Here is an 11,488-nt window from a genome sequence, read left to right as displayed (position 1 = left end):
TTAGATGTGTTGAGGTGTATAGAGGTTAGATGTGTTGAGGTCAGATGTGTTGAGGTGTATAGAGGTTAGATGTGTTGAGGTGTAAAGAGGTTAGATGTGTTGAGGTGTATAGAGGTTAGATGTGTTGAGGTCAGATGTGTTGAGGTGTATAGAGGTTAGATGTGTTGAGGGGTGTGTAGAGGTTAGATGTGTTGAGGTTAGATGTGTTGAGGTGTATAGAGTTAGATGTGTTGAGGTGTATAGAGGTTAGATGTGTTGAGGTGTATAGAGGTTAGATGTGTTGAGGTGTATAGAGTGTTAGATGTGTTTAGATGTGTTGAGGTATAGAGGTTAGATGTGTTGAGGTGTATAGAGGTTAGATGTGTTGAGGTGTATAGAGGTTAGATGTGTTGAGGTCAGATGTGTTGAGGTGTATAGAGGTCAGATGTGTTGAGGTGTATAGAGGTTAGATGTGTTGAGGTGTATAGAGGTTAGATGTGTTGAGGTGTATAGAGGTTAGATGTGTTGAGGTGTATAGAGGTTAGATGTGTTGAGGTGTATAGAGGTTAGATGTGTTGAGGTGTATAGAGGTTAGATGTGTTGAGGTGTATAGAGGTTAGATGTGTTAGAGGTGTAGGTGTAGGTTAGGTGTATAGAGGTTAGATGTGTTGAGGTGTGTATAGAGGTCAGATGTGTTGAGGTGTATAGAGGTTAGGTGTTAGAGGTTAGATGTGTTGAGATGTGTTGAGGTGTATAGAGGTTAGGTGTATAGAGGTTAGATGTGTTGAGGTGTATAGAGGTTAGATGTGTTGAGGTGTAGGTGTAGAGGTTAGGTGTATAGAGGTTAGATGTGTTGAGGTGTATGTCCCTTAGATGTGTTGAGGTGTATAGAGGTTAGGTGTGAGGTGTATAGAGTGTTAGGTGTATAGAGGTTAGATGTGTTTAGATGTGTAGAGGTGTATAGAGGTTAGGTGTATAGAGGTTAGATGTGTTGAGGTGTATAGAGGTTAGATGTGTTGAGGTTGAGGGTGTATAGAGTGTTAGGTGTATAGATGTGTTGAGGTGTATAGAGGTTAGATGTGTTGAGGTGTGTAGAGGTTAGATGTGTTGAGGTGTATAGAGGTTAGATGTGTTGAGGTGTATAGAGGTTAGATGTGTTGAGGTGTATAGAGGTTAGATGTGTTGAGGTGTATAGAGGTGTGTGTGAGGTGGATATAGAGGTTAGATGTGTTGAGGTGTATAGGTGGTTAGATCTGTTGAGGTGTATAGAGGTCAGATGTATAGAGGTTAGAGTGTTGAGGTGTATAGAGGTTAGATGTGTTGAGGTGTATAGAGGTTAGATGTGTTGAGGTGTGTTGAGGTTAGATGTGTTGAGTTGTATAGAGGTTAGATCTGTTGAGGTGTATAGAGGTTAGATGTATAGAGGTTAGGTGTGTTGAGGTTAGATGTGTAGAGGTTAGGTGTGTTGAGGTCAGGTGTTTGAGGTCTCTGTACCTTACGTTTGAGGTTTAAGGTGAGTCTCCATGATGAAGTTGTATTGGCACAGCTCACAGCAGTGTGTGTCTGATGACTTGATCCACTGGTTGAGACAGTCCTGGTGAACAAACCTCATGCTGCCTGTACAGCGGCACGGAGTTATCAACACACACTCCTCGTCTCCTTCACAGTGGCAGATCCTACACACACACACACACACACACACACACACACACACACACACACACACACACACACACACACACACACACACACACACACACACACACACACACACACACACACACACACACACACACACAGAGACACACACACACAGACATGAACACACACACACACACACACACACACACACACACACACACACACACACACACACACACACACACACACACACACACACACACACACACACACACACACACACACACACACACACACACACACACACACACACACAGATGAACACACACATGTGAACACACACACACACAGAGATGAACACACACACATGAATACACACACAGAGACACACACAGAGACACACACAGACACACACAGAGACACACAGAGAGACACACACAGAGACACACACAGAGACACACACATAGACACACACAGACACACAGAGACACACAGAGACACACACACACACACACACACAGACACACACAGAGACACACAGAGACACACAGAGACACACAGAGACACACACAGAGACACACAGAGACACACACAGAGACACACACAGACACACACACAGACACACACAGAGACACACACAGAGACACACAGAGACACACAGAGACACACAGAGACACACACAGAGACACACAGAGACACACACAGACACACACAGAGACACACAGAGACACACAGAGATACACAGAGACACACAGAGACACACAGAGACACACACAGAGACACACACAGAGACACACAGAGACACACAGAGACACACACAGACACACACACACAGAGACACACACAGAGACACACAGAGACACACACAGAGACACACAGAGACACACAGAGACACACAGAGACACACACAGACACACAGAGACACACAGAGACATACAGAGACACACAGAGACATACAGAGACACACAGAGACACACAGAGATGAACAAACACCTACCTGCAGACCTCTGGCTCGTCGTCGGAGCAGCCTTCGGGGCGTGCAGCCCCCATATCTCCGTGGCGACGGCGCGGACATGTCTCCACCCACTGACCCGGTCTCCTGGTAATTCTTAGTGATCTGTCCCTCCCTCTCTCCATCCTCAGCCAATGATGAGCTACCGCCGGGGCTACGGAACTTAGACCCCGCCTCCTCCCTGCGCTGGGAGCTCCGCCTGCTCTCCTCCCCTCCTCCTCCTCCTGATCGCCGGTTCTTCACTCCGGAACCGTTCTCCTGTGGAACCTCTTTCTCTTGGTTCTCCTTCCCCTCACCAGACCCTACAGACTGCAGCTCCATCCCCTCTCCCCCTCCCCTCTCCCTGCTACTCCCACTGCGGCGTCGTCCCCTCTTGGCTTTCTCCCTGCTCCAGCTTCTGGCCTCCCGCCCCGCCTCCCCGTCAGACGACGAATCAGATTCAGGAGGGGCGGCGCTACGGTGGCGGGGGTGTTCCCCTCTCCTCTCCCTCCTCCTCTCCCCCTCCTCCTCTCCCCCTCTCTCCCGATGCGGTCAGAGCTGCGGTCGTCACTGTGTTGGACCAGGTCATCTTGTGCGGTCGCTGGGGCATCGGGGCGGAGCAGGAGTCTCTCTTCCTGTTTGGTTTCTTCTTCTTCCTGGTTTGGCCCTGCTGGGAGGAGCCTAACGCGGTCTGGGAGGAGCCTAATGCCGTGCCGCTTAGCTTCATCACTGCTGTGTCACAACCTTCCTCTACCCACGGCACCCAGCCTATACACACACACACACACACACACACACACACACACACAACACACACACACACACACACACACACACACACACACACACACACACACACACACACACACACACACACACACACACACACACACACACACACACACACACACACACACACACACTCGGGAAACAGACAGAGAGATGAAAAGACAGCATGAGGGCAACTGTATCCCTGGGTAACACTATACTTGGGTAACTGTATCCCTGGGTAACAGTATCCCTGGGTAACACTATCCCTGGGTAACAGTATCCCTGGGTAACACTATACCTGGGTAACACTATACCTGGGTAACACTATCCCTGGGTAACAGTATCCCTGGGTAACACTATCCCTGGGTAACACTATCCCTGGGTAACAGTATCCCTGGGTAACAGTATCCCTGGGTAACACTATCCCTGGGCAACTGTATCCCTGGGTAACAGTATCCCTGGGTAACATCCCTCCCTGGGTAACAGTATCCCTGGGTAACAGTATCCCTGGGTAACAGTATCCCTGGGTAACTAGTACTGGGTAACAGTATCCCTGGGTAACAGTATCCCTGGGTAACACTATACCTGGGTAACACTATCCCTGGGTAACAGTATCCCTGGGTAACAGTATCCCTGGGTAACACTATCCCTGGGTAACACTATCCCTGGGTAACACTATCCCTGGGTAACAGTATCCCTGGGTAACAGTATATCCCTGGGTAACACTATCCCTGGGTAACAGTATCCCTGGTAACACTATACCTGGTAACAGGCCCTGGGTAACACTATCCCTGGGTAACAGTATCCCTGGGTAACAGTAACAGTATCCCTGGGAACAGTATGCAGGCACTGGGTAACAGTATCCCTGGGTAACAGTATCCTGGGCCCTGGGTAACAGTATCCCTGGGTAACACTATCCCTGGGTAACAGTATCCTGGGTAGCCCTGGGTAGTATCCCTGGGTAACAGTATCCCTGGGTAACACTATCCTGTAACAGCCCTGGGTAACAGTATCCTGGGTAACACTATACCTGCAGTATCCCTGGGTAGGAATCCCTGGGCAATCCAGGTAACCAGGGTAACACTATCCCTGGGTAACACTATCCCTGGGTAACTATCCCTATTCCTGATGGGCCCAGACTGTCAGCCACCTGATGGGCCAGCTATCAACCAGACCAGGCTGTTAGCTACCTGATGGGCCAGCTGAGGAATCAACCAGACCAGGCTGTTAGCCACCTGATGGGCCAGCTAGAGGAATCAACCAGGCTGTTAGCTACCTGATGGGCCAGCTAGAGGAATCAACCAGACCAGGCTGTTAGCTACCTGATGGGCCAGCTAGAGGAATCAACCAGACCCGGTTGTTAGCTGCCTGATGGGCCAGCTAGAGGAATCAACCAGACCAGGCTGTTAGCCACCCTGATGGGCCAGCTAGAGGAATCAGCCAGACCAGGCTGTTAGCCACCTGATGGGCCAGCTAGAGGAATCAACCAAACCAGGCTGTTAGCCACCTGATGGGCCAGCTAGAGGAATCAACCAAACCAGGCTGTTAGCTACCTGATGGGCCAGCTAGAGGAATCAACCAGACCAGGCTGTTAGCTACCTGATGGGCCAGCTAGAGGAATCAACCAGACCAGGCTGTTAGCCACCTGATGGGCCAGCTAGAGGAATCAACAGACCAGGCTGTTAGCTACCTGATGGGCCAGCTAGAGGAATCAACCAGACCAGGCTGTTAGCTGCCTGATGGGCCAGCTAGAGGAATCAACCAGACCAGGCTGTTAGCTGCCTGATGGGCCAGCTAGAGGAATCAACCAGACCAGGCTGTTAGCTGCCTGATGGGCCAGCTAGAGGAATCAACCAGACCAGGCTGTTAGCTGCCTGATGGGCCAGCTAGAGGAATCAACCAGACCAGGCTGTTAGCCACCTGATGGGCCAGCTAGAGGAATCAACCAGACCAGGCTGTTAGCTACCTGATGGGCCAGCTAGAGGAATCAACCAGACCAGGCTGTTAGCTACCTGATGGGCCAGCTAGAGGAATCAACCAGACCAGGCTGTTAGCTACCTGATGGGCCAGCTAGAGGAATCAACCAGACCAGGCTGTTAGCCACCTGATGGGCCAGCTAGAGGAATCAACCAGACCAGGCTGTTAGCCACCTGATGGGCCAGCTAGAGGAATCAACCAGACCAGGCTGTTAGCCACCTGATGGGCCAGCTAGAGGAATCAACCAGACCAGGCTGTTAGCCACCTGATGGGCCAGCTAGAGGAATCAACCAGACCAGGCTGTTAGCTACCTGATGGGCCAGCTAGAGGAATCAACCAGACCAGGCTGTCAGCTACCTGATGGGCCAGCTAGAGGAATCAACCAGACCAGGCTGTTAGCCACCTGATGGGCCAGCTAGAGGAATCAACCAGACCAGGCTGTTAGCCACCTGATGGGCCAGCTAGAGGAATCAACCAGACCAGGCTGTTAGCTACCTGATGGGCCAGCTAGAGGAATCAACCAGACTAGGCTGTTAGCTACCTGATGGGCCAGCTAGAGGAATCAACCAGACCAGGCTGTTAGCTACCTGATGGGCCAGCTAGAGGAATCAACCAGACCAGGCTGTCAGCTACCTGATGGGCCAGCTAGAGAATCAACCGGACCAGGCTGTTAGCTACCTGATGGGCCAGCTAGAGGAATCAACCAGACCAGGCTGTCAGCTACCTGATGGGCCAGCTAGAGGAATCAACCGGACCAGGCTGTCAGCTACCTGATGGGCCAGCTAGAGGAATCAACCAGACCAGGCTGTTAGCCACCTGATGGGCCAGCTAGAGGAATCAACCAGACCAGGCTGTTAGCTACCTGATGAGCCAGCTAGAGGAATCAACCAGACCAGGCTGTCAGCTACCTGATGAGCCAGCTAGAGGAATCAACCAGACCAGGCTGTTAGCTACCTGATGGGCCAGCTAGAGGAATCAACCAGACCAGGCTGTTGATAAACTTTTTGCGTCATAATAATATACGAATTTTGGGGGTCGTAATCAATGCAGAAAGGGAAGAAACTGTCTACATTTGTGGACAAGATGCTGAGGAACCTCGATACTGCTAAACTTTTGGTCATAGAGAGGGCCCACAGAACTGCACCTGCAGCCCAGAGCGAAGGACACACAGAAGCCCACAGAACCGCACCTGCAGCCCCCAGCAGGCCTTTGTGTGAAACACACAGAGACCCATAGAACCGCACCTGCAGCCCCCAGCAGGCCTGGAGTGAAACACACAGAGACCCAGCACTATCATCACACACCTTCTCAAAGAAGCAGGATGTAATGCAGCTGTCGAGAACCAAGGGAGAGCTATTCTACAAAGACAAACGCATATCTATCTTCAATGACTATTCTGCAGAGCTATTAGCGGAAGAGAAAAAGATTACGATGGGATCAGGAGAGAACTGGCAGCCCAAAAACATCACAAACTCTCTGATGTTTCCTGCCAAGCTGCGCGTCACCCATGATAAGACCCACATCTTAGATTCTGGACCTGATGCCGAGTCCTTGGGATTACACCACCTTCCAGATCCGAGGACAGGGAAAGTTTCCCGACTATGTGGCAAATTGTTCTGCCCAGAAGGAGTGAGAGACAGGACCCAAGGCCTAAGAAGTAGCCTCAATCCATGGCGGAACACTGTCCAGTCCACATTGACTACTGAAGCGACCCCTTCTTCTCTATAAGGACTGAAACATCCTGGATCTAATGCTCATCATTGGGATCTTATTGTGGGACTAATTCATTAACCTTTGGCCTACTGTTTAATTGGGATGAGAAGGTGCAGATATCAGAGGACAGCTGGGGAAACATATGGAAAACACTACATAAAGACACCACATGGACCCAAACAAGGGAGTTTCAATTCAAAAGTACTACATCGTTTTTTATGAGTCCTGATAAACTGAAACAAAATGCTGGAAAAATGAACACCTTCAAAAGATATGTGGGGAACTGACATGGAGAGAATGACATCACCTATAGGTGGTCAGAGTTCCTGAGTGGGCCTGCTAGAGGAATCAACCAGACCAACATAGACAACACCTATAGGTGTGAAGGTGTCTGGTCAGAGTTCCTGAGTGGGCCTGCTAGAGGAATCAACCAACATAGACAACACCTATAGAAGGTGTCTGGTCAGAGTTCCTGAGTGGGCCTGCTAGAGGAATCAACCAGACACCAACACCTATAGGTGTGAAGGTGTCTGGTCTGAGTTCCTGAGTGGGCCCTGCTGAGGAATCAACCAGACCAACATAGCAACACCTGGTGTGAAGGTGTCTGGTCAGAGGGTGGGCCTGCTAGAGGAATCAACCAGACCAACATAGACAACACCTATAGGTGTGAAGGTGTCTGGTCAGAGTTCCTGAGTGGGCCTGCTAGAGGAATCAACCAGACCAACATAGACACCACCTATAGGTGTGAAGGTGTCTGGTCTGAGTTCCTGAGTGGGCCTGCTAGAGGAATCAAATCCAGACCAACATAGACAACACCTATAGTGTGAAGGTGTCTTGTCAGAGTTCCTGGTGGGCCTGCTAGAGGAATCAACCAGACCAACATAGACAACACCTATAGGTGTGAAGGTGTCTGGTCAAGCCTCCTGAGTGGGCCTGCTAGAGGAATCAACCAGACCAACATAGACAACACCTATAGGTGTGAAACTGTAAACTTATTCCAGACTCTTAATCTAAACTGTAAACGTATTCAGACTCTTGAAATATTTGATCCATACAGCCAAAATCTAACCTTAACATGTGACTGTAACTACGCTCCTTAGTAAAGACAGAGAAGATATGTTGTGTATGTCTGGTTCTTTATGAGCTCTAAAACGTTTTGGGAAGCGTGTCCTTCAGTACAAACCGTTCCGCAATTTAGCAAACGTTCAAGCCAACTGAAGGCACCGCTGGGTAACAGTCTCACCTGCAGATGTCCTGAGAGGAGGGAGTTGTCCTCGAAACACTGCCAGGAGCCAATCCTGTTGTAGAACTGCTGGCCTGTAACAACCAATCACAGCACACTCCTTCACTTCAACAACCAATCACAGCACACGTCTTTACCTCTAACCAATCAGCAGTGACTGCTGTCGATCAATCAAACAATCAACCAATCAATACCTTCAAGATGTTGCTGGATCGACTGCCTGACCGACCTGGACCTTTAATACTCTGTAGAGAGAGAAAGAGAGAGAGAGAGAGAGAGAGAGAGAGAGAGATGACAGAGAGAAAAGAGAGAGAGATAGACAGAGAGAAGAGAGAGAGAGAGAGAGAGAGAGAGAGAGAGATAGAGAGAGAGAGAACAGAGGAGAGAGAAAGAGAGAGATGACAGAGAGACAGAGAGAGAGAGAGAGAAGAGAAAAGAGAGAGAGAAGAGAGAGAGATGACAGAGAGAAAAGAGAGACGACAGATGACAGAGAGACAGAGGGAGAAGAAGAGAGAGAGATGACAGAGAGAAAGAGAGAGAGAGAGAGAGAAAAGAGAGAGAGGACAGAGAGAGAGAGAGGGAGAGAAGAGAGAGAGAGAGAGAAGAGAGAGATGACAGAGCAGAGAAAAGACAGAGAGAAAGAGAGAGAGAAAAAGAGAGAGAGGGGGAGAGAGAGAGAGGGAGAAGAGAGAGAGAAATGACAGAGATGACAGAGGCGACAGAGAGAAAGAGAGAGAGAGTGTGTGAGTGAGAGAGAGAGAAAGAGAGAGATGACAGAGGCGACAGAGAGAAAAGAGAGAGAGAAAAGTGTGTGAGAGAGAGTGTGTGAGAGAGAGAGAAGAGAGTATGTATAGAATTGAAGATAGACACAGTGTAATATCAGACTGTATATCTAGTATGTTCTGTACGGCAGTATGTATAGATTGACAACATCTGGTAATCTCTCTCAACTCCAAAATACATGCATATAGGTTCCACTTTCAGAGATACATCTTTTACAGTCAGGATACATGTCTGTATTCAGAGGTATAGATTTTACAGTCAGGATACATGTCTGTATTCAGAGGTATAGATTTTACAGTCAGGAGAAATGTCTATTCAGAGGTATAGATTTTACAGTCAGGAGAAATGTCTGTATTCAATCTATGAAGTCTCACTCCTCTACTCACAATAACATTTGTACAAAAATGTGTAATTAGATTCTTTAATTTTTACATTAGTAGAGGAGCAGTATACCCTGTTGCAAACAGTTTGACCTCTTTCAAAATAAATTATAAAATAGTTTGGCAACCCTGTTTGTAAGCTTTTAAGTTGGATGTGTCATGATGTGGTGGGGTTTGCAAAACAGGTCAACTTTTCAGCACCTCTATGTCCTAAATGGATGGAATAACCCTCCCTCAGGACAGAGAGCCAACACACACTACTGGGTATAGATAGGAGGTTATAGAATAACCCTCCCCCCTCGGGACAGAGAGAGCCAACACACACTACTGGGTATAGATAGGAGGTTATAGAATAACCCTCCCTCAGGACAGAGAGCCAACACACACTACTGGGTATAGATAGGAGGTTATAGAATAACCCTCCCCTCGGGACAGAGAGCCAACACACACTACTGGGTATAGATAGGAAGATATAGAATAACCCTCCCCTCAGGGACAGAGAGCCAACACACACTACTGGGTATAGATAGGAAGATATAGAATAACCCTCCCTCGGGACAGAGAGCCAACACACACTACTGGGTATAGATAGGAGGTTATAGAATAACCTCCTCCAGGACAGAGAGCCAACACACAGTACTGGGTATAGATAGGAGGTTATAGAATAACCCTCCCCCTCAGGACAGAGAGCCAACACACACTACTGGGTATAGATAACCCTCCCCCTCAGGACAGAGAGCCAACACACACTACTGGGTATAGATAGGAGGTTATAGAATAACCCTCCCCTCAGGACAGAGAGCCAACACACACTACTGGGTATAGATAGGAGGTTATAGAATAGCCCTCCCCTCAGGACAGAGAGCCAACACACTACTGGGTATAGATAGGAGGTTATAGAATAACCCTCCCCTCAGGACAGAGAGCCAACACACACTACTGGTATAGATAGGAGGTTATAGAATAACCCTCCCACCCCTCTTCTTACCCAGATCAACCTGCCCCCCACACACTCCTCCTCTCCTCCACTGCCTGCTCCTCCTCCCCGCCCTCCCCTCCTTATCTTTCCCTCTCTTCTCCTCTCTCTCACCGGTTCAACCCCCCCACACACACAGCAGAAAGGACCCACAGTTCATTCAGAGAGCTCCACAGAGTCTGTGTTCAGGTTAAGGTCAGGGCTAGGGGTCAGGAGGTTATAGGTCAGGGGCTTACCTCGGTCTTGTCTTTGGAGCGAGGGGCGCTCCGGCCGTTATTGGCCATCTCCCGAGCGGGGACCACGGAGATCTGCTGCACTGGCATCCTCACTGCGTTCCCAGATCTCTCCCTCTCTCTGAACTCACTCCGTGTGTATACAGCGGTAATCACTCTGTGTTCCACAGGTCCGGAACTCGGGAGAACAGAATAGCGGAATGGGATCAGGTCACCGTGGAAACGGACAGAAGGCTCTGGACGGCAGGGTGTCAGATCGTCATGCCAACTCAGAAGTCAACAACACCCCTCCACCCCAGAGACGGAGAGAGGGAGGAGAGATAATAGATTAATCACAAACAGCTGTGATGGTAACTGGGAGGAACAGGTGAGTGTCTGGCTGAGGAGACTCAGGGTGCTGGGTCAATCAGCATATGGCCCATCAGGCTTAACGCTCAAATTAGCCTGACTACTGATAATCAACTTACACACACTGGTTACCTAGCCCTTAAAACAAGCCCAGTCCTTTCAGTTTGATGCTCAGTCTAGTCCAAAACGATCTCACCCAAACCAGCAGCGTAGACAGACATTTGTTGGCAGGTGGGCCCTAACCCTAACCAGCAAATGACAATCAGAGGATCTAGAATGACAATCCGATGATCTAGAATGACAATCCGATGATTTTGACAATCCGATGATCAAGAATGACAACCAGATGATCTAGAATGACAATCCGATGATCTAGATGACAATCCGATGATTTTGACAATCCGATGATCTAGAATGACAACCAGATGATCTAGAATGACAATCCGATGATCT

General features: G+C 49.0%; 1 long non-coding RNA gene across 1 annotated transcript; it reads right to left on the bottom strand.

The window, feature by feature from the left end:
* Positions 1 to 8,295: 8,295 nt before the first annotated feature.
* Positions 8,296 to 10,802, bottom strand: LOC124023560. Its single transcript, XR_006836699.1, has 3 exons — positions 10,691 to 10,802; positions 8,510 to 8,560; positions 8,296 to 8,389 (listed from the first exon to the last, which is right to left on the bottom strand). It is a non-coding gene; the product is annotated as an uncharacterized LOC124023560 (long non-coding RNA).
* Positions 10,803 to 11,488: the final 686 nt, after the last annotated feature.

Source organism: Oncorhynchus gorbuscha, unplaced genomic scaffold (assembly GCF_021184085.1).
Source record: "Oncorhynchus gorbuscha isolate QuinsamMale2020 ecotype Even-year unplaced genomic scaffold, OgorEven_v1.0 Un_scaffold_1628, whole genome shotgun sequence".
In the NCBI taxonomy this organism is placed as follows: domain Eukaryota; kingdom Metazoa; phylum Chordata; class Actinopteri; order Salmoniformes; family Salmonidae; genus Oncorhynchus; species Oncorhynchus gorbuscha.
This window is presented reverse-complemented; position numbering and strand designations above follow the sequence as displayed.